General features: G+C 52.5%; 4 non-coding genes across 4 annotated transcripts; all 4 read right to left on the bottom strand.

Moving 5' to 3' along the window:
- Positions 1–14,741: 14,741 nt before the first annotated feature.
- TRNAN-GUU (transfer RNA asparagine (anticodon GUU)) lies at positions 14,742–14,818 on the bottom strand. The gene has a single exon. It is a non-coding gene; the product is annotated as a tRNA-Asn (tRNA).
- A 2,862-nt stretch (positions 14,819–17,680) lies between these two features.
- Positions 17,681–17,757, bottom strand: TRNAN-GUU (transfer RNA asparagine (anticodon GUU)). The gene has a single exon. It is a non-coding gene; the product is annotated as a tRNA-Asn (tRNA).
- A 1,242-nt stretch (positions 17,758–18,999) lies between these two features.
- Positions 19,000–19,076, bottom strand: TRNAN-GUU (transfer RNA asparagine (anticodon GUU)). Its single transcript has one exon. It is a non-coding gene; the product is annotated as a tRNA-Asn (tRNA).
- An 806-nt stretch (positions 19,077–19,882) lies between these two features.
- Positions 19,883–19,959, bottom strand: TRNAN-GUU (transfer RNA asparagine (anticodon GUU)). Its single transcript has one exon. It is a non-coding gene; the product is annotated as a tRNA-Asn (tRNA).
- Between the last annotated feature and the right edge of the window lie 4,178 nt (positions 19,960–24,137).

Here is a 24,137-nt window from a genome sequence, read left to right as displayed (position 1 = left end):
GAGACAGTTGTGCTCCACTCTCACCACCGTCAGAACATTTCTTCAGAGCTATCAGCCCAAAGAAAAAAAAAGTGCCGCACCACCACCGTGTGGGCTCGTACCTCTAACCTTTCGGTTAACAGCCGATCGCGATAGCAAATTGCGCCACGGATACAGTCGTGCTCCACTCTCACCACCATCAGAACATATCTTCTAAGCTATCAGCCCAAAAAAGCAGCACACAACTCCCGGGAGGGCTGGAACCTCCAACCTCTCGGTTAACAGCCGATCGCGCTAGCCAATTGCGCCACGGAGACAGTCGTGCTCCACTCTCACCACCATCAGGACATATCCTCAAAGCTATCAGGCCAAAGAAAAAAAAGCGCCGCACCACCACCGTGTGGGCTCGTACCTCCAACCTTTCGGTTAACAGCCGATCGCGCTAGCCAATTGCGTCACGGAGACAATCCTGCTTCACACTCACCACCATCAGAACATATCTTCAAAGCTATCAGCCAAAAGAATAAAAAGCAACACACCACTCCCGGGAGGGCTCGTACCTCCAACCTTTCGGTTTTAACAGCCGATCGCGCTAGTCTATTGCGCCACGGAGACAGTCGTGCTCCACTCTCACCACCATCAAAACATATCTTCAAAGCTATCAGCCCAAAAAAAAGTGCCGCACCACCACCGTGTGGGCTCGTATCGCCAACCTTTCGGTTAACAGCCGATTGCGATAGCAAATTGCGCCACGGAGACAGTCGTGCTCCACTCTCACCACCATCAGAACATATCTTCTAAGCTATCAGCCCAAAAAAAAGCAACACACCACTGCCGGGAGGGCTGGAACCTCCAACCTTTCAGTTAACAGCCGATCGCATAGCCACTTGCGCCGTGGAGACAGTCGTGCTCCACTCTCACCACCGTCAGGACATATCTTCAAAGCTATCAGGCCAAAGAAAAAAAAGCGCCGCACCTCCACCGGGTGGGCTCGTACCTCCAACCTTTCGGTTAACAGCCGATCGCGCTAGCCAATTGCGTCACGGAGACAGTCCTGCTTCACACTCCCCACCATCAAAGCATATTTTCAAAGCTATCAGCCCAAAATAAAAAAAGCAACACACCACTCCCGGGAGGGCTCGAACCTGCAACCTAACGGTTAACAGCCGACCGCGCTAGCCAATTGCGCCACGGAGACAGTCGTGCTCCACTCTCACCACCATCAGAACATTTCTTCAAAGCTATCAGCCCAAAAAAAAAGCGCCGCACCACCACCGGGTGGGCTCGTACCTCGAACCTCTCGGTTAACAGCCAATCGCGCTAGCCAATTGCGCCACGGAGACAGTCCTGCTCCACTCTCACCACCATGAGAAAATACCTTCAAAGCTATCAGCCCAAAGAAAAAAAAGCAACACACCACTCCTGGGAGGGCTCGAACCTCCAACCTTCCGGTTAACAGCCTTTCGCATAGCCAATTGCGCCACGGAGACAGTCGTGCTCCACTCTCACCACCGTCAGAACATTTCTTCAGAGCTATCAGCCCAAAGAAAAAAAAAGTGCCGCACCACCACCGTGTGGGCTCGTACCTCCAACCTTTCGGTTAACAGCCGATCGCGATAGCAAATTGCGCCACGGATACAGTCGTGCTCCACTCTCACCACCATCAGAACATATCTTCAAAGCTATCAGCCCAAAAAATAAAAAGCAACACACCACTCCCGGGAGGGCTCGTACCTCCAACCTTTCGGTTAACAGCCGATCGCGCTAGTCTATTGCGCCACAGAGACAGTCGTGCTCCACTCTCACCACCATGAGAAAATACCTTCAAAGCTATCAGCACAAAGAAAAAAAAGCAACACACCACTCCCGGGAGGGCTCGAACCTCCAACCTTCCGGTTAACAGCCTTTCGCATAGCCAATTGCGCCACGGAGACAGTCGTGCTCCACTCTCACCACCGTCAGAACATTTCTTCAGAGCTATCAGCCCAAAGAAAAAAAAGTGCCGCACCACCACCGTGTGGGCTCGTACCTCCAACCTTTCGGTTAACAGCCGATCGCGATAGCAAATTGCGCCACGGATACAGTCGTGCTCCACTCTCACCACCTTCAGAACATATCTTCTAAGCTATCAGCCCAAAAAAAGCAACACACAACTCCCGGGAGGGCTGGAACCTCCAACCTCTCGGTTAACAGCCGATCGCGCTAGCCAATTGCGCCACGGAGAAAGTCGTGCTCCACTCTCACCACCATCAGGACATATCCTCAAAGCTATCAGGCCAAAGAAAAAAAAGCGCCGCACCACCACCGTGTGGGCTCGTACCTCCAACCTTTCGGTTAACAGCCGATCGCGCTAGCCAATTGCGTCACGGAGACAATCCTGCTTCACACTCACCACCATCAGAATATATTTTCAAAGCTATCAGCCCAAAATAAAAAAAGCAACACACCACTCCCGGGAGGGCTCAAACCTCCAACCTTTCGGTTAACAGCCGATCGCGCTAGCCAATTGCGCCACGGAGACAGTCGTGCTTCACTCACACCACTGTCAGAACATTTCTTCAGAGCTATCAGCCCAAAGAAAAAAAGCGCCGACAACCACCGGGTGGGCTCGTACCTCTAACCTTTCGGTTGACAGCCGATTGCGCTAGCCAATTGCGCCACGGAGACAGTCGTGCTCCACTCTCACCACCATCAGAACATATCTTCAAAGCTATCAGCCAAAAGAATAAAAAGCAACACACCACTCCCGGGAGGGCTCGTACCTCCAACCTTTCGGTTTTAACAGCCAATCGCGCTAGTCTATTGCGCCACGGAGACAGTCGTGCTCCACTCTCACCACCATCAAAACATATCTTCAAAGCTATCAGCCCAAAAAAAAGTGCCGCACCACCACCGGGTGGGCTCGTACCTCGAACCTCTCGGTTAACAGTCAATCGCGCTAGCCAACTGCGCCACGGAGACAGTCCTGCTCCACTCTCACCACCATGAGAAAATACCTTCAAAGCTAGCAGCCCAAAGAAAAAAAAGCAACACACCACTCCCGGGAGGGCTCGAACCTCCAACCTTCCGGTTAACAGCCTTTCGCATAGCCAATTGCGCCACGGAGACAGTCGTGCTCCACTCACACCACTGTCAGAACATTTCTTCAGAGCTATCAGCCCAAAGAAAAAAAGCGCCGCACCACCACCGGGTGGGCTCGTACCTCTAACCTTTCGGTTGACAGCCGATCGCGCTAGCCAATTGCGCCACGGAGACAGTCGTGCTCCACTCTCACCACCATCAGAACATATCTTCAAAGCTATCAGCCCAAAGAATAAAAAGCAACACACCACTCCCGGGAGGGCTCGTACCTCCAACCTTTCGGTTAACAGCCGATCGCGCTAGTCTATTGCGCCCCGGAGACAGTCGTGCTCCACTCTCACCACCATCAAAACATATCTTCAAAGCTATCAGCCCAAAGAAAAAAAGTGCCGCACCAACACCGTGTGGGCTCGTACCGCCAACCTTTCGGTTAACAGCCGATTGCGATAGCAAATTGCGCCACGGAGACAGTCGTGCTCCACTCTCACCACCATCAGAAGATATCAGCCCAAAAAAAAGCAACACACCACTCCCGGGAGGGCTGGAACCTCCAACCTTTCAGTTAACAGCCGATCGCATAGCCACTTGCGCCATGGAGACAGTCGTGCTCCACTCTCACCACCGTCAGGACATTTCTTCAAAGCTATCAGGCCAAAGAAAAAAAAGCGTCGCACCTCCACCGGCTGGGCTCGTACCGCCAACCTTTCGGTTAACAGCCGATCGCGCTAGCCAATTGCGTCACGGAGACAGTCCTGCTTCACACTCACCACCATCAAAGCATATTTTCAAAGCTATCAGCCCAAAATAAAAAAAGGAACACACCACTCCCGGGAGGGCTCGAACCTGCAACCTGTTGGTTAACAGCCGACCGCGCTAGCCAATTGCGCCACGGAGACAGTCGTGCTCCACTCTCACCACCGTGATAACATATCTTCAAAGCTATCAGCCCAAAGAAAAAAAAGCAACACACCACTCCCGGGAGGGCTCCAACCTCCAACCTTTCACTTAACAGCCGATCGCATAGCCAATTGCGCCACGAAGACAGTCGTGCTCCACTCTCACCACCGTCAGAACATTTCTTCAGAGCTATCAGCCCAAAGAAAAAAAAAGCGCCACACCAGCACCGGGTGGGCTCGTACCACCAAACTTTCGGTTAACAGCCGATCGCGCTAGCCAATAGCGCCATGAAGACAGTCGTGCTCCACTCTCACCACCATCAGAACATATCTTCAAAGCTATCAGCCCAAAGAAAAAAAAGCAATACACCACTCCCGGGAGGACTGGAACCTCCAACCTTTCAGTTAACAGCCGATCGCATAGCCAATTGCGCCATGGAGACAATCGTGCTCCACTCTCATCACCGTCAGAACATTTCTTCAGAGCTATCAGCCAAAAGGAAAAAAATCGCCGCACCACCACCGGGTGGGCTCCAACCTCCAACCTCTCGGTTAACAGCCGATCGCGCTAGCCAATTGCGCCAAGGAGACAGTCGTGCTCCACTCTCACCACCATCAGAACATAACTTCAAAGCTATCAGCCCAAAGAAAAAAAAAGCGCCGCGCCTCTACCGGGTAGGCTCGAACCTCCAACCTTTCGGTTAACAGCCGATCGCGCTAGCCAATTGCACCACGGAGACAGTCGTGCTCCACTCACACCACTGTCAGAACATTTCTTCAGAGCTATCAGCCCAAAAAAAGCGCCGCACCACCACCGGGTGGGCTCGTACCTCTAACCTTTCGGTTAACAGCCGATCGCGCTAGCCGATTGCGCCACGGAGACAGTCGTGCTCCACTCTCACCACCATCAGAACATATATTCAAAGCTATCAGCCCAAAGAATAAAAAGCAACACACCACTCCTTGGAGGGCTCGTACCTCCAACCTTTCGGTAAAGAGCCGATCGCGCTAGCCTATTGCGCCACGGAGACAGTCGTGCTCTACTCTCACCACCATCAGAACATATCTTCAAAGCGATCAGCCCAAAGAAAAAAAAGCGCCGCACCCTCACCAGGTGGACTCGTACCTCCAACCTTTCGGTTAACAGCCAATCGCGCTAGCCAATTGCGCCACGGAGACAGTCCTGCTCCACTCTCACCACCATCAGAACATATCTTCAAAGCTATCAGCCCAAAGATAAAAAAGCAACACACCACTCCCGGGAGGGCTCCAACCTCCAACCTTTCAGTTAACAGCCGATCCCATAGCCAATTGTGCCACGAAGACAGTCGTGCTCCACTCTCACCACCGTCAGAACATTTCTTCAGAGCTATCAGCCCAAAGAAAAAAAAGCGCCACACCACCACCGGGTGGGCTCGTACCTCCAAACTTTCGGTTAACAGCTGATCGCGCTAGCCAATTGCGCCACGGAGAAGGTCGTGCTCCACTCTCACCACCATCAGAACATATCTTCAAAGCTATCAGCCCAAAGAAAAAAAAGCAATACACCCCTCCCGGGAGGACTGTAACCACCAACCTTTCAGTTAAAAGCCGATCGCATAGCCAATTGCGCCATGCAGACAATCGTGCTCCACTCTCACCACCGTCAGAACATTTCTTCAGAGCTATCAGCCAAAAGGAAAAAAATCGCCGCACCACCACCGGGTGGGCTCCAACCTCCAACCTCTCGGTTAACAGCCGATCGCGCTAGCCAATTGCGCCAAGGAGACAGTCGTGCTCCACTCTCACCACCATCAGAACATATCTTCAAAGCTATCAGCCCAAAGAAAAAAAAGCGCAGCACCTCCACCGGGTAGGCTCGTAACTCGTTAACAGCCGATCGCGCTAGCCAATTGCGCCACGGAGACAGTCCTGCTCCACACTCACCACCATCAGAATATATTTTCAAAGCTATCAGCCCAAAATGAAAAAAGCAACACACCACTCCCGGGAGGGCTCGAACCTCCAACCTTTCGGTTAACAGCCGATCGCGCTAGCCAATTGCGCCACGGAGACAGTCGTGCTCCACTCACACCACTGTCAGAACATTTCTTCAGAGCTATCAGCCCAAAGAAAAAAAGCGCCGCACCACCACCGGGTGGGCTCGTACCTCTAACCTTTCGGTTGACAGCCGATCGCGCTAGCCAATTGCGCCACGGAGACAGTCGTGCTCCACTCTCACCACCATCAGTACATATCTTCAAAGCTATCAGCCCAAAGAATAAAAAGCAACACACCACTCCCGGGAGGGCTCGTACCTCCAACCTTTCGGTTAACAGCCGATCGCGCTAGTCTATTGCGCCCCGGAGACAGTCGTGCTCCACTCTCACCACCATCAAAACATATCTTCAAAGCTATCAGCCCAAAGAAAAAAAGTGCCGCACCAACACCGTGTGGGCTCGTACCGCCAACCTTTCGGTTAACAGCCGATTGCGATAGCAAATTGCGCCACGGAGACAGTCGTGCTCCACTCTCACCACCATCAGAACATATCTTCTAAGCTATCAGCCCAAAAAAAAGCAACACACCACTCCCGGGAGGGCTGGAACCTCCAACCTTTCAGTTAACAGCCGATCGCATAGCCACTTGCGCCATGGAGACAGTCGTGCTCCACTCTCACCACCGTCAGGACATATCTTCAAAGCTATCAGGCCAAAGAAAAAAAAGTGTCGCACCTCCACCGGGTGGGCTCGTACCTCCAACCTTTCGGTTAACAGCCGATCGCGCTAGCCAATTGCGTCACGGAGACAGTCCTGCTTCACACTCACCACCATCAAAGCATATTTTCAAAGCTATCAGCCCAAAATAAAAAAAGCAACACACCACTCCCGGGAGGGCTCGAACCTGCAACCTGTCGGTTAACAGCCGACCGCGCTAGCCAATTGCGCCAGGGAGACAGTCGTGCTCCACTCTCACCACCATCAGAACATTTCTTCAAAGCTATCAGCGAAAAAAAAAAAGCGCCGCACCACCACCGGGTGGGCTCGTACCTCGAACCTCTCGGTTAACAGCCAATCGCGCTAGTCAATTGCGCCACGGAGACAGTCCTGCTCCACTCTCACCACCATGAGAAAATACCTTCAAAGCTATCAGCCCAAAGAAAAAAAAGCAACACACCACTCCCGGGAGGGCTCGAACCTCCAACCTTCCGGTTAACAGCCTTTCGCATAGCCAATTGCGCCACGGAGACAGTCGTGCTCCACTCTCACCACCGTCAGAACATTTCTTCAGAGCTATCAGCCCAAAGAAAAAAAAAGTGCCGCACCACCACCGTGTGGGCTCGTACCTCCAACCTTTCGGTTAACAGCCGATCGCGATAGCAAATTGCGCCACGGACACAGTCGTGCTCCACTCTCACCACCATCAGGACATATCTTCAAAGCTATCAGTCCAAAGAAAAAAAAGCGCCGCACCTCCACCGGGTGGGCTCGTACCTCCAACCTTTCGGTTAACAGCCGATCGCGCTAGCCAAATGCGTCACGGAGACAGTCCTGCTCCACACTCACCACCATCAAAACATATTTTCAAAGCTATCAGCCCAAAATAAAAAAAAGCAACACACCACTCCCGGGAAGGCTCCAACCTCCAACCTTTCAGTTAACAGCCGATCCCATAGCCAATTGTGCCACGAAGACAGTCGTGCTCCACTCTCACCACCGTCAGAACATTTCTTCAGAGCTATCAGCCCAAAGAAAAAAAAGCGCCACACCACCACCGGGTGGGCTCGTACCTCCAAACTTTCGGTTAACAGCTGATCGCGCTAGCCAATTGCGCCACGGAGAAGGTCGTGCTCCACTTTCACCACCATCAGAACATATCTTCAAAGCTATCAGCCCAAAGAAAAAAAAGCAATACACCACTCCCGGGAGGACTGTAACCTCCAACCTTTCAGTTAACAGCCGATCGCATAGCCAATTGCGCCATGCAGACAATCGTGCTCCACTCTCACCACCGTCAGAACATTTCTTCAGAGCTATCAGCCAAAAGGAAAAAAATCGCCGCACCACCACCGGGTGGGCTCCAACCTCCAACCTCTCGGTTAACAGCCGATCGCGCTAGCCAATTGCGCCAAGGAGACAGTCGTGCTCCACTCTCACCACCATCAGAACATATCTTCAAAGCTATCAGCCCAAAGAAAAAAAAGCGCAGCACCTCCACCGGGTAGGCTCGTAACTCGTTAACAGCCGATCGCGCTAGCCAATTGCGCCACGGAGACAGTCCTGCTCCACACTCACCACCATCAGAATATATTTTCAAAGCTATCAGCCCAAAATGAAAAAAGCAACACACCACTCCCGGGAGGGCTCGAACCTCCAACCTTTCGGTTAACAGCCGATCGCGCTAGCCAATTGCGCCACGGAGACAGTCGTGCTCCACTCACACCACTGTCAGAACATTTCTTCAGAGCTATCAGCCCAAAGAAAAAAAGCGCCGCACCACCACCGGGTGGGCTCGTACCTCTAACCTTTCGGTTGACAGCCGATCGCGCTAGCCAATTGCGCCACGGAGACAGTCGTGCTCCACTCTCACCACCATCAGTACATATCTTCAAAGCTATCAGCCCAAAGAATAAAAAGCAACACACCACTCCCGGGAGGGCTCGTACCTCCAACCTTTCGGTTAACAGCCGATCGCGCTAGTCTATTGCGCCCCGGAGACAGTCGTGCTCCACTCTCACCACCATCAAAACATATCTTCAAAGCTATCAGCCCAAAGAAAAAAAGTGCCGCACCAACACCGTGTGGGCTCGTACCGCCAACCTTTCGGTTAACAGCCGATTGCGATAGCAAATTGCGCCACGGAGACAGTCGTGCTCCACTCTCACCACCATCAGAACATATCTTCTAAGCTATCAGCCCAAAAAAAGCAACACACCACTCCCGGGAGGGCTGGAACCTCCAACCTTTCAGTTAACAGCCGATCGCATAGCCACTTGCGCCATGGAGACAGTCGTGCTCCACTCTCACCACCGTCAGGACATATCTTCAAAGCTATCAGGCCAAAGAAAAAAAAGTGTCGCACCTCCACCGGGTGGGCTCGTACCTCCAACCTTTCGGTTAACAGCCGATCGCGCTAGCCAATTGCGTCACGGAGACAGTCCTGCTTCACACTCACCACCATCAAAGCATATTTTCAAAGCTATCAGCCCAAAATAAAAAAAGCAACACACCACTCCCGGGAGGGCTCGAACCTGCAACCTGTCGGTTAACAGCCGACCGCGCTAGCCAATTGCGCCACGGAGACAGTCGTGCTCCACTCTCACCACCATCAGAACATTTCTTCAAAGCTATCAGCCCAAAAAAAAAGCGCCGCACCACCACCGGGTGGGCTCGTACCTCGAACCTCTCGGTTAACAGCCAATCGCGCTAGTCAATTGCGCCACGGAGACAGTCCTGCTCCACTCTCACCACCATGAGAAAATACCTTCAAAGCTATCAGCCCAAAGAAAAAAAAGCAACACACCACTCCCGGGAGGGCTCGAACCTCCAACCTTCCGGTTAACAGCCTTTCGCATAGCCAATTGCGCCACGGAGACAGTCGTGCTCCACTCTCACCACCGTCAGAACATTTCTTCAGAGCTATCAGCCCAAAGAAAAAAAAAGTGCCGCACCACCACCGTGTGGGCTCGTACCTCCAACCTTTCGGTTAACAGCCGATCGCGATAGCAAATTGCGCCACGGACACAGTCGTGCTCCACTCTCACCACCATCACAACATATCTTCTAAGCTATCAGCCCAAAAAAAAGCAACACACAACTCCCGGGAGGGCTGGAACCTCCAACCTCTCGGTTAACAGCCGATCGCGCTAGCCAATTGCGCCACGGAGACAGTCGTGCTCCACTCTCACCACCATCAGGACATATCTTCAAAGCTATCAGGCCAAAGAAAAAAAGCGCCGCACCACCACCGTGTGGGCTCGTACCTCCAACCTTTCGGTTAACAGCCGATCGCGCTAGCCAATTGCGTCACGGAGACAATCCTGCTTCACACTCACCACCATCAAAACATATTTTCAAAGCTATCAGCCCAAAATAAAAAAAGCAACAAACCACTCCCGGGAGGGCTCGAACCTCCAACCTGTCGGTTAACAGCCGAGCGCGCTAGCCAATTGCGCCACGGAGACAGTTGTGCTCCACTCTCACCACCATCAGAACATTTCTTCAAAGCTATCAGCCCAAAGAAAAAAAAGCGCCGCACCACCACCGGGTGGGCTCGTACCTCCAACCTCTCGGTTAACAGCCAATCGCGCTAGCCAATTGCGCCACGGAGACAGTCCTGCTCCACTCTCACCACCGTGATAACATATCTTCAAAGCTATCAGCCCAAAGAAAAAAAAAGCAACACACCACTCCCGGGAGGGCTCCAACCTCCAACCTTTCAGTTAACAGCCGATCGCATAGCCAATTGCGCCACGAAGACAGTTGTGCTCCACTCTCACCACCGTCAGAACATTTCTTCAGAGCTATCAGCCCAAAGAAAAAAAAGCGCCACACCACCACCAGGTGGGCTCGTACCTCCAAACTTTCGGTTAACAGCCGATCGCGCTAGCCAATTGCGCCATGGAGACAGTCGTGCTCCACTCTCACCACCATCAGAACATATCTTCAAAGCTCTCAGCCCAAAGAAAAAAAAGCAATACACCACTCCCGGGAGGACTGGAACCTCCAGCATTTCAGTTAACAGCCGATCGCATAGCCAATTGCGCCATGGAGACAATCGTGCTCCACTCTCATCACCGTCAGAACATTTCTTCAGAGCTATCAGCCAAAAGGAAAAAAATCGCCACACCACCACCGGGTGGGCTCCAACCTCCAACCTTTCGGTTAACAGCCGATCGCGCTAGCCAATTGCGCCAAGGAGACAGTCGTGCTCCACTCTCACCACATTCAGAACATATCTTCAAAGCTATCAGCCCAAAGAAAAAAAAGCGCCGCACCTCCACCGGGTAGGCTCGTACCTCCAACCTTTCGGTTAACAGCCCATCGCGCTAGCCAATTGCGCCACGGAGACAGTCCTGCTCCACACTCACCACCATCAGAACATATTTTCAAAGCTATCAGCCCAAAATAAAAAAAGCAACACACCACTCCTGGGAGGGCTCGAACCTCCAACCTTTCGGTTAACAGCCGATCGCGCTAGCCAATTGCGCCACGGAGACAGTCGTGCTCCACTCACACCACTGACAGAACATTTCTTCAGAGCTATCAGCCCAAAGAAAAAAAAGCAACACACCACTCCCGGGAGGGCTCGAACCTCCAACCTTCCGGTTAACAGCCTTTCGCATAGCCAATTGCGCCACGGAGACAGTCGTGCTCCACTTTCTCCACCGTCAGAACATTTCTTCAGAGCTATCAGCCCAAAGAAAAAAAAGTGCCGCACCACCACCGTGTGGGCTCGTACCTCCAACCTTTCGGTTAACAGCCGATCGGGATAGCAAATTGCGCCACAGAGACAGTCGTGCTCCACTCTCACCATCATTCGAACATATCTTCTAAGCTATCAGCCCAAAAAAAGCAACACACCACTCCCGGGAGGGCTGGAACCTCCAACCTTTCAGTTAACAGCCGATCGCATAGCCACTTGCGCCATGGAGACAGTCGTGCTCCACTCTCACCACCGTCAGGACATATCTTCAAAGCTATCAGGCCAAAGAAAAAAAAGCGCCGCACGTCCACCGGGTGGGCTCGTACCTCCAACCTTTTGGTTAACAGCCGATCGCGCTAGCCAATTGCGGCACGGAGACAGTCCTGCTCCACACTCACCACCATCAGAACATATTTTCAAAGCTATCAGCCCAAAATAAAAAAGCAACACACCACTCCCGGGAGGGCTCGAACCTCCAACCTTTCGGTTAACAGCCGATCGCGCTAGCCAATTGCGCCACGGAGACAGTCGTGCTCCACTCACACCACTGTCAGAACATTTCTTCAGAGCTATCAGCCCAAAAAAAGCGCCGCACCACCACCGGGTGGGCTCGTACCCCTAACCTTTCGGTTAACAGCCGATCGCGCTAGCCGATTGCGCCACGGAGACAGTCGTGCTCCACTCTCACCACCATCAGAACATATCTTCAAAGCTATCAGCCCAAAGAATAAAAAGCAACACACCACTCCTTGGAGGGCTCGTACCTTCAACCTTTCGTTAAGAGCCGATCGCGCTAGCCTATTGCGCCACGGAGACAGTCGTGCTCCACTCTCACCACCATCAGAACATATCTTCAAAGCGATCAGCCCAAAGAAAAAAAAGCGCCGCACCACCACCCGGTGGACTCGTACCTCCAACCTTTCGGTTAACAGCCAATCGCGCTAGCCAATTGCGCCACGGAGACAGTCCTGCTCTACTGTCACCACCATCAGAACATATCTTCAAAGCTATCAGCCCAAAGAAAAAAAAGCAACACACCACTCCCGGGAGGGCTCGAACCTCCAACCTTCCGGTTAACAGCCTTTCGCATAGCCAATTGCGCCACGGAGACAGTCGTGCTCCACTCTCACCACCGTCAGAACATTTCTTCAGAGCTATCAGCCCAAAGAAAAAAAAGTGCCGCACCACCAACGTGTGGGCTCGTACCTCCAACCTTTCGGTTAACAGCCGATCGCGATAGCAAATTGCGCCACGGAGACAGTCGTGCTCCACTCTCACCACCATCAGAACTTATCTTCTTAGCTATCAGCCCAAAAAAAGCAACACACCACTCCCGGGAGGGCTGGAACCTCCAACCTTTCAGTTAACAGCCGATCGCATAGCCACTTGCGCCATGGAGACAGTCGTGCTCCACTCTCACCACCGTCAGAACATTTTTTCGGAGCTATCAGCCCAAAGAGAAAAAATCGCCGCATCACCACCGGGTGGGCTCGAACCTCCAACCTCTCGGTTAACAGCCGATCGCGCTAGCCAATTACGCCACGAAGACAGTCGTGCTCCACTCTCACCACCATCAGGACATATCTTCAAAGCTATCAGTCCAAAGAAAAAAAAGCGCCGCACCTCCACCGGGTGGGCTCGTACCTCCAACCTTTCGGTTAACAGCCGATCGCGCTAGCCAATTGCGTCACGAAGACAGTCCTGCTCCACTCTCACCACCATCAGGACATATCTTCAAAGCTATCAGCCCAAAGAAAAAAAAGCGCCGCACCTCCACCGGGTGGGCTCGTACCTCCAACCTTTCGGTTAACAGCCGATCGCGCTAGCCAATTGCGTCACGAAGACAGTCCTGCTCCACTCTCACCACCATCAGAACATATCTTCAAATCTATCAGCCCAAAGAAAAAAAAGCAACACACCACTCCCGGGAGGGCTCGAACCTCCAACCTTCCGGTTAACAGCCTTTCGCATAGCCAATTGCGCCACGGAGACAGTCGTGCTCCACTTTCTCCACCGTCAGAACATTTCTTCAGAGCTATCAGCCCAAAGAAAAAAAAGTGCCGCACCACCACCGTGTGGGCTCGTACCTCCAACCTTTCGGTTAACAGCCGATCGGGATAGCAAATTGCGCCACAGAGACAGTCGTGCTCCACTCTCACCATCATTCGAACATATCTTCTAAGCTATCAGCCCAAAAAAAGCAACACACCACTCCCGGGAGGGCTGGAACCTCCAACCTTTCAGTTAACAGCCGATCGCATAGCCACTTGCGCCATGGAGACAGTCGTGCTCCACTCTCACCACCGTCAGGACATATCTTCAAAGCTATCAGGCCAAAGAAAAAAAAGCGCCGCACGTCCACCGGGTGGGCTCGTACCTCCAACCTTTTGGTTAACAGCCGATCGCGCTAGCCAATTGCGGCACGGAGACAGTCCTGCTCCACTCTCACCACCATGAGAACATATCTTCAAAGCTATCAGCCCAAAGAAAAAAAAGCAACACACCACTCCCGGGAGGGCTCGAACCTCCAACCTTCCTGTTAACAGCCTTTCGCATAGCCAATTGCGCCACGGAGACAGTCGTGCTCCACTCTCACCACCTTCAGAACATTTCTTCAGAGCTATCAGCCCAAAGAAAAAAAAACTGCCGCACCACCACCATGTGGGCTCGTACCTCCAACCTTTCGGTTAACAGCCGATCGCGATAGCTAATTGCGCCACGGAGACAGTCGTGCTCCACTCTCACCACCATCAGAACATATCTTCTAAGCTATCAGCCCAAAAAAAGCAACACACCACTCCCGGGAGGGCTCGAACCTCCAACCTCTCGGTAACAGCCAATCGCGCTAGCCAAATGCGCCACGGAGACGGTCCTGCTCCACTCTCACCACCATGAGAACATATCTTCAAAGCTATCAGCCCAAAGAAAAAAAAGCAACACAACACTCCCGGGAGGGCTCGAACCTCCAACCTTTCGGTTAACAGCCGATCGCAATAGCAAATTGCGCCACGGAGACAGTCTTGCTCCACTCTCACCACCATCAGAACATATCTTCTAAGCTATCAGCCCAAAAAAAGCAACACACCACTCCCGGGAGGGCTGGAACCTCAGACCTCTCGGTTAACAGCCGATCGCGCTAGCCAATGGCGCCACGGAGACAGTCGTGCTCCACTCTCACCACCATCAGGACATATCTTCAAAGCTATCAGGCCAAAGAAAAAAAAGCGCCGCACCTCCACCGGGTGGGCTCGTACCTCCAACCTTTCGGTTAACAGCCAATCGCGCTAGCCAATTGCGTCACGGAGACAGTCCTGCTTCACACTCACCACCATCAAGATATATTTTCAAAGCTATCAGCCCAAAATAAAAAAAGCAACACACCACTCCCGGGAGGGCTCGAACCTCCAACCTGTCGGTTAACAGCCGACCGCGCTAGCCAATTGCGCCACGGAGACAGTCGTGCTCCACTCTCACCACCATCAGAACATTTCTTCAAAGCTATCAGCCCAAAAAAAGCGCCGCACCACCGCCGGGTGGGCTCGTACCTCCAACCTCTCGGTTAACACCAATCGCGCTAGCCAATTGCGCCACGGAGACAGTCCTGCTCCACTCTCACCACCATGAGAACATATCTTCAAAGCTATCAGCCCAAAGAAAAAAAAGCAACACACCACTCCCGGGAGGGCTCCAACCTCCAGCCTTTCAGTTAACAGCCGATCGCATAGCCAATTGCGCCACGAAGACAGTCGTGCTCCACTCTCACCACCGTCAGAACATTTCTTCAGAGCTATCAGCCCAAAGAAAAAAAAGCGCCACACCACCACCGGGTGGGCTCGTACCTCCAAACTTTCGGTTAACAGCCGATCGCGCTAGCCAATTGCGCCACGGAGACAGTCGTGCTCCACTCTCACCACCATCAGAACATATTTTCAAAGCTATCAGCCCAAAGAAAAAAAAGCAATACACCACTCCCGGGAGGACTCGAACCTCCAACCTTTCATTTAACAGCCGATCGCATAGCCAATTGCGCCATGGAGACAATCGTGCTCCACTCTCACCACCGTCAGAACATTTCTTCAGAGCTATAAGCCAAAAGAAAAAAAATCGCCGCACCACCACCGGGTGGGCTCCAACCTCCAACCTCTCGGTTAACAGCCGATCGCGCTAGCCAATTGCGCAAGGAGACAGTCGTGCTCCACTCTCACCACCATCAGAACATATCTTCAAAGCTATCAGCCCAAAGAAAAAAAAGCGCCGCACCTCCACCGGGTAGGCTCGTACCTCCAACCTTTCGGTTAACAGCCGATCGCGCTAACCAATTGCGCCACGGAGACAGTCCTGCTCCACACTCACCACCATCAGAACATATTTTCAAAGCTCTAAGCCCAAAATAAAAAAAGCAACACACCACTCCCGGGAGGGCTCGAACCTCCAACCTTTCGGTTAACAGCCGATCGCGCTAGCCAACTGCGCCACGGAGACAGTCGTGCTCCACTCACACCACCGTCAGAACATTTCTTCAGAGCTATCAGCCCAAAGAAAAAAAAGCGCCGCACCTCCACCGGGTGGGCTCGTACCTCCAACCTTTCGGTTAACAGCCGATCGCGCTAGCCAATTGCGTCACGAAGACAGTCCTGCTCCACTCTCACCACCATCAGGACATATCTTCAAAGCTATCAGCCCAAAGAAAAAAAAGCGCCGCACCTCCACCGGGTGGGCTCGTACCTCCAACCTTTCGGTTAACAGCCGATCGCGCTAGCCAATTGCGTCACGAAGACAGTCCTGCTCCACTCTCACCACCATCAGAACATATCTTCAAATCTCTCAGCCCAAAGAAAAAAAAGCAACACACCACTCCCGGGAGGGCTCGAACCTCCAACCTTCCGGTTAACAGCCTTTCGCATAGCCAATTGCGCCACGGAGACAGTCGTGCTCCACTTTCTCCACCGTCAGAACATTTCTTCAGAGCTATCAGCCCAAAGAAAAAAAAGTGCCGCACCACCACCGTGTGGGCTCGTACCTCCAACCTTTCGGTTAACAGCCGATCGGGATAGCAAATTGCGCCACGGAGACAGTCGTGCTCCACTCTCACCATCATTCGAACATATCTTCTAAGCTATCAGCCCAAAAAAAGCAACACACCACTCCCGGGAGGGCTGGAACCTCCAACCTTTCAGTTAACAGCCGATCGCATAGCCACTTGCGCCATGGAGACAGTCGTGCTCCACTCTCACCACCGTCAGGACATATCTTCAAAGCTATCAGGCCAAAGAAAAAAAAGCGCCGCACGTCCACCGGGTGGGCTCGTACCTCCAACCTTTCGGTTAACAGCCGATCGCGCTAGCCAATTGCGCCACGGAGACAGTCCTGCTCCACTCTCACCACCATGAGAACATATCTTCAAAGCTATCAGCCCAAAGAAAAAAAAGCAACACACCACTCCCGGGAGGGCTCGAACCTCCAACCTTCCTGTTAACAGCCGTTTCGCATAGCCAATTGCGCCACGGAGACAGTCGTGCTCCACTCTCACCACCTTCAGAACATTTCTTCAGAGCTATCAGCCCAAAGAAAAAAAAAGTGCCGCACCACCACCATGTGGGCTCGTACCTCCAACCTTTCGGTTAACAGCCGATCGCGATAGCTAATTGCGCCACGGAGACAGTCGTGCTCCACTCTCACCACCATCAGAACATATCTTCTAAGCTATCAGCCCAAAAAAAGCAACACACCACTCCCGGGAGGGCTCGAACCTCCAACCTCTCGGTAACAGCCAATCGCGCTAGCCAATTGCGCCACGGAGACAGTCCTGCTCCACTCTCACCACCATGAGAACATATCTTCAAAGCTATCAGCCCAAAGAAAAAAAAGCAACACACCACTCTCGGGAGGGCTCGAACCTCCAACCTTCCTGTTAACAGCCTTTCGCATAGCCAATTGCGCCACGGAGACAGTCGTGCTCCACTCTCACCACCGTCAGAACATTTCTTCAGAGCTATCAGCCCAAAGAAAAAAAAAGTGCCGCACCACCACCATGTGGGCTCGTACCTCCAACCTTTCGGTTAACAGCCGATCGCGCTAGCCAATGGCGCCACGGAGACAGTCGTGCTCCACTCTCACCACCATCAGGACATATCTTCAAAGCTATCAGGCCAAAGAAAAAAAAGCGCCGCACCTCCACCGGGTGGGCTCCTACCTCCAACCTTTCGGTTAACAGCCAATCGCGCTAGCCAATTGCGTCACGGAGACAGTCCTGCTTCACACTCACCACCATCAAGATATATTTTCAAAGCTATCAGCCCAAAATAAAAAAAGCAACACACCACTCCCGGGAGGGCTCGAACCTCCAACCTGTCGGTTAACAGCCGACCGCGCTAGCCAATTGCGCCACGGAGACAGTCGTGCTCCACTCTCACCACCATCAGAACATTTCTTCAAAGCTATCAGCCCAAAAAAAGCGCCGCACCACCGCCGGGTGGGCTCGTACCTCCAACCTCTCGGTTAACACCAATCGCGCTAGCCAATTGCGCCACGGAGACAGTCCTGCTCCACTCTCACCACCATGAGAACATATCTTCAAAGCTATCAGCCCAAAGAAAAAAAAGCAACACACCACTCCCGGGAGGGCTCCAACCTCCAGCCTTTCAGTTAACAGCCGATCGCATAGCCAATTGCGCCACGAAGACAGTCGTGCTCCACTCTCACCACCGTCAGAACATTTCTTCAGAGCTATCAGCCCAAAGAAAAAAAAGCGCCACACCACCACCGGGTGGGCTCGTACCTCCAAACTTTCGGTTACCAGCCGATCGCGCTAGCCAATTGCGCCACGGAGACAGTCGTGCTCCACTCTCACCACCATCAGAACATATTTTCAAAGCTATCAGCCCAAAGAAAAAAAAGCAATACACCACTCCCGGGAGGACTCGAACCTCCAACCTTTCATTTAACAGCCGATCGCATAGCCAATTGCGCCATGGAGACAATCGTGCTCCACTCTCACCACCGTCAGAACATTTCTTCAGAGCTATAAGCCAAAAGAAAAAAAATCGCCGCACCACCACCGGGTGGGCTCCAACCTCCAACCTCTCGGTTAACAGCCGATCGCGCTAGCCAATTGCGCAAGGAGACAGTCGTGCTCCACTCTCACCACCATCAGAACATATCTTCAAAGCTATCAGCCCAAAGAAAAAAAAGCGCCGCACCTCCACCGGGTAGGCTCGTACCTCCAACCTTTCGGTTAACAGCCGATCGCGCTAATCAATTGCGCCACGGAGACAGTCCTGCTCCACACTCACCACCATCAGAACATATTTTCAAAGCTCTAAGCCCAAAATAAAAAAAGCAACACACCACTCCCGGGAGGGCTCGAACCTCCAACCTTTCGGTTAACAGCCGATCGCGCTAGCCAACTGCGCCACGGAGACAGTCGTGCTCCACTCACACCACCGTCAGAACATTTCTTCAGAGCTATCAGCCCAAAGAAAAAAAAGTGCCGCACCACCACCATGTGGGCTCGTACCTCCAACTTTTCGGTTAACAGCCGATCGCGATAGCAAATTGCGCCACGGAGACAGTCGTGCTCTACTCTCACCACCATCAGAACATATCTTCTAAGCTATCAGCCCAAAAAAAAGCAACACACCACTCCCGGGAGGGCTCGAACCTCCAACCTGTCGGTTAACAGCCGACCGCGCTAGCCAATTGCGCCACGGAGACAGTTGTGCTCCACTCTCACCACCATCAGAACATTTCTTCAAAGCTATCAGCCCAAAGGAAAAAAAGGGCCGCATAACCACCGGGTGGGCTCGTACCTCCAACCTCTCGGTAACAGCCAATCGCGCTAGCCAATTGCGCCACGGAGACAGTCCTGCTCCACTCTCACCACCATGAGAACATATCTTCAAAGCTATCAGCCCAAAGAAAAAAAAGCAACACACCACTCCCGGGAGGGCTCGAACCTCCAACCTTCCTTTTAACAGCCTTTCGCATAGCCAATTGCGCCACGGAGACAGTCGTGCTCCACTCTCACCACCGTCAGAACATTTCTTCAGAGCTATCAGCCCAAAGAAAAAAAAAGTGCCGCACCACCACCATGTGGGCTCGTACCTCCAACCTTTCGGTTAACAGCCGATCGCGATAGCAAATTGCGCCACGGAGACAGTCGTGCTCCACTCTCACCACCATCAGAACATATCTTCTAAGCTATCAGCCCAAAAAAAAGCAACACACCACTCCCGGGAGGGCTGGAACCTCAGACCTCTCGATTAACAGCTGATCGCGCTAGCCAATTGCGCCACGGAGACAGTCGTGCTCCACTCTCACCACCATCAGGACATATCTTCAAAGCTATCAGGCCAAAGAAAAAAAGCGCCGCACCTCCACCGGTAGGGCTCGTACCTCCAACCTTTCGGTTAACAGCCGATCGCGCTAGCCAATTGCGTCACGGAGAGAGTCCTGCTTCACACTCACCACCATCAAAACATATTTTCAAAGCTATCAGCCCAAAATAAAAAACAGCAACACACCACTCCCGGGAGGGCTCGAACCTCCAACCTGTCGGTTAACAGCCGACCGCGCTAGCCAATTGCGCCACGGAGACAGTCGTGCTCCACTCTCACCACCATCAGAACATTTCTTCAAAGCTATCAGCCCAAAGAAAAAAAAGCGCCGCACCACCACCGGGTTGGCTCGTACCTCCAAACTTTCGGTTAACAGCCGATCGCGCTAGCCAATTGCGCCACGGAGACAGTCGTGCTCCACTCTCACCACCATCAGAACATATCTTCAAAGCTATCAGCCCAAAGAAAAAAAAAGCAATACACCACTCCCGGGAGGACTGGAACCTCCAACCTTTCAGTTAACAGCCGATCGCATAGCCAATTGCGCTATGGAGACAATCGTGCTCCACTCTCACCACCGTCAGAACATTTCTTCAGAGCTATCAGCCAAAAGGAAAAAAATCGCCGCACCACCACCGGGTGGGCTCCAACCTCCAACCTCTCGGTTAACAGCCGATCGCGCTAGCCATTTGCGCCAAGGAGACAGTCGTGCTCCACTCTCTCCACCATCAGAACATATCTTCAAAGCTATCAGCCAAAGAAAAAAAAGCGCCGCACCTCCACCGGGTAGGCTCGTACCTCCAACCTTTCGGTTAACAGCCCATCGCGCTAGTCAATTGCGCCACGGAGACAGTCCTGCTCCACACTCACCACCATCAAAACATATTTTCAAAGCTATCAGCTCAAAATAAAAAAAAAAGCAACACACCACTCCCGGGAGGTCTCGAACCTCCAACCTTTCGGTTAACAGCCGATCGCGCTAGCCAATTGCGCCACGGAGACAGTCGTGCTCCACTCACACCACTGTCAGAACATTTCTTCAGAGCTATCAGCCCAAAAAAAAGCGCCGCACCACCACCGGGTGGGCTCGTACCTCTAACCTTTCGGTTAACAGCCGATCGCGCTAGCCGATTGCGCCACGGAGACAGTCGTGCTCCACTCTCACCACCATCAGAACATATCTTCAAAGCTATAAGCCCAAAGAATAAAAAGCAACACACCACTCCTTGGAGGGCTCGTACATCCAACCTTTCGGTTAAGAGCCGATCGCGCTAGCCTATTGCGCCACGGAGACAGTCGTGCTCCACTCTCACCACCATCAGAACATATCTTCAAAGCGATCAGCCCAAAGAAAAGCAACACACCACTCCCGGGAGGGCTCGAACCTCCAACCTTCCGGTTAACAGCCTTTCGCATAGCCAATTGCGCCACGGAGACAGTCGTGCTAGACTCTCACCACCGTCAGAACATTTCTTCAGAGCTATCAGCCTAAAAAAAAAGTTCCGCACCACCACCATGTGGGCTCGTACCTCCAACCTTTCGGTTAACAGCCGATCGCGATAGCAAATTGAGCCACGGAGACAGTCGTGCTCCACTCTCACCACCATCAGAACATATCTTCTTAGCTATCAGCCCAAAAAAAAGCAACACACCACTCCCGGTAGGGCTGGAACCTCCAACCTTTCAGTTAACAGCTGATCGCCTAGCCACTTGCGCCATGGAGACAGTCGTGCTCCACTCTCACCACCATCAGAACATTTTTTCAGAGCTATCAGCCCAAAGGGAAAAAATCGCCGCATCACCACCGGGTGGGCTCGAACCTCCAACCTCTCGGTTAACAGCCGATCGCGCTAGCCAATTACGCCACGAAGACAGTCGTGCTCCACTCTCACCACCATCAGGACATATCTTCAAAGCTATCAGTCCAAAGAAAAAAAAGCGCCGCACATCCACCGGGTGGGCTCGTACCTCCAACCTTTCGGTTAACAGCCGATCGCGCTAGCCAAATGCGTCACGGAGACAGTCCTGCTCCACACTCACCACCATCAAAACATATTTTCAAAGCTATCAGCCCAAAATAAAAAAAAGCTACACACCACTCCCGGGAGGGCTCGAACCTCACCTTTTGGTTAACAGCCGACCGCCCTAGCCAATTGCGCCACGGAGACAGTCGTGCTCCACTCTCACCACCATCAGAAGATTTCTTCAAAGCTATCAGCCGAAAGAAAAAAAAGCGCCGCACCACCAACGGGTGGGCTCGTACCTCCAACCTCTCGGTTAACAGCCGATCGCGCTAGCCAATTGCGCCACGGAGACAGTCGTGCTCCACTCTCACCACCATCAGAACATTTCTTCAAAGCTATCAGCCTAAAGAAAAAAAAGCGCTGCACCACCACCGGGTGGGCTCGTACCTCCAAACTTTCGGTTAACAGCCGATCGCGCTAGCCAATTGCGCCACGGAGACAGTCGTGCTCCACTCTCACCACCATCAGAACATATCTTCAAAGCTATCAGCCCAAAGAAAAAAAAGCAATACACCACTCCCGGGAGGACTGGAACCTCCAACCTTTCAGTTAACAGCCGATCGCATAGCCAATTGCACCAAGGAGACAATCGTGCTCCACTCTCACCACCGTCAGAAGATTTCTTCAGAGCTATCAGCCAAAAGGAAAAAAATCGCCGCACCACCGGGTGGGCTCCAACCTCCAACCTCTCGCTTACTAGCCGATCGCGCTAGCCAATTGCGCCAAGGAGACAGTCGTGCTCCACTCTCTCCACCATCAGAACATATCTTCAAAGCTATCAGCCCAAAGAAAAAAAAGCGCCGCACCTCCACCGGGTAGGCTCGTACCTCCAACCTTTCGGTTAACAGCCCATCGCGCTAGCCAATTGCGCCACGGAGACAGTCCTGCTCCACTCTCACCACCATCAGAACATAACTTCAATGCTATCAGCCCAAAGAATAAAAAGCAACACACCACTCCTTGGAGGGCTCGTACCTCCAACCTTTCGGTTAAGAGCCGATCGCGCTAGCCTATTGCGCCACGGAGACAGTCGTGCTCCACTCTCACCACCATCAGAACATATCTTCAAAGCGATCAGCCCAAAGAAAAAAAAGCGCCGCACCACCACCGGGTGGACTCGTACCTCCAACCTTTCGGTTAACAGCCAATCGCGCTAGCCAATTGCGCCACGGAGACAGTCCTGCTCCACTCTCACCACCATCAGAACATATCTTCAAAGCTATCAGCCCAAAGAAAAAAAAGCAACACACCACTCCCGGGAGGGCTCGAACCTCCAACCTTCCGGTTAACAGCCTTTCGCATAGCCAATTGCGCCACGGAGACAGTAGTGCTCCACTCTCACCACCGTCAGAACATTTCTTCAGAGCTATCAGCCCAAAGAAAAAAAAAGTGCCGCACCACCACCATGTGGGCTCGTACCTCCAACCTTTCGGTTAACAGCCGATCGCGATAGCAAATTGCGCCACGGAGACAGTCGTGCTCCACTCTCACCACCATCAGAACATATCTTCTAAGCTATCAGCCCAAAAAAAAGCAACACACCACTCCCGGGAGGGCTGGAACCTCAGACCTCTCGGTTAACAGCTGATCGCGCTAGCCAATTGCGCCACGGAGACAGTCGTGCTCCACTCTCACCACCATCAGGACATATCTTCAAAGCTATCAGGCCAAAGAAAAAAAAGCGCCGCACCTCCACCGGTAGGGCTCGTACCTCTAACCTTTCGGTTAACAGCCGATCGCGCTAGCCAATTGCGTCACGGAGAGAGTCCTGCTTCACACTCACCACCATCAAAACATATTTTCAAAGCTATCAGCCCAAAATAAAAAACAGCAACACACCCCTCCCGGGAGGGCTCGAACCTCCAACCTGTCGGTTAACAGCCGACCGCGCTAGCCAATTGCGCCACGGAGACAGTCGTGCTCCACTCTCACCACCATCAGAACATTTCTTCAAAGCTATCAGCCCAAAGAAAAAAAAAGCGCCGCACCACCACCGGGTTGGCTCGTACCTCCAAACTTTCGGTTAACAGCCGATCGCGCTAGCCAATTGCGCCACGGAGACAGTCGTGCTCCACTCTCACCACCATCAGAACATATCTTCAAAGCTATCAGCCCAAAGAAAAAAAAAGCAATACACCACTCCCGGGAGGACTGGAACCTCCAACCTTTCAGTTAACAGCCGATCGCATAGCCAATTGCGCTATGGAGACAATCGTGCTCCACTCTCACCACCGTCAGAACATTTCTTCAGAGCTATCAGCCAAAAGGAAAAAAATCGCCGCACCACCACCGGGTGGGCTCCAACCTCCAACCTCTCGGTTAACAGCCGATCGCGCTAGCCATTTGCGCCAAGGAGACAGTCGTGCTCCACTCTCTCCACCATCAGAATATATCTTCAAAGCTATCAGCCAAAGAAA

This window comes from Rhipicephalus microplus, unplaced genomic scaffold (genome assembly GCF_043290135.1).
Source record: "Rhipicephalus microplus isolate Deutch F79 unplaced genomic scaffold, USDA_Rmic scaffold_13, whole genome shotgun sequence".
Taxonomy (NCBI): domain Eukaryota; kingdom Metazoa; phylum Arthropoda; class Arachnida; order Ixodida; family Ixodidae; genus Rhipicephalus; species Rhipicephalus microplus.
The sequence above is the reverse complement of the archived record's forward strand: the minus strand, read 5'-3'. Positions and strand labels throughout refer to the sequence as shown.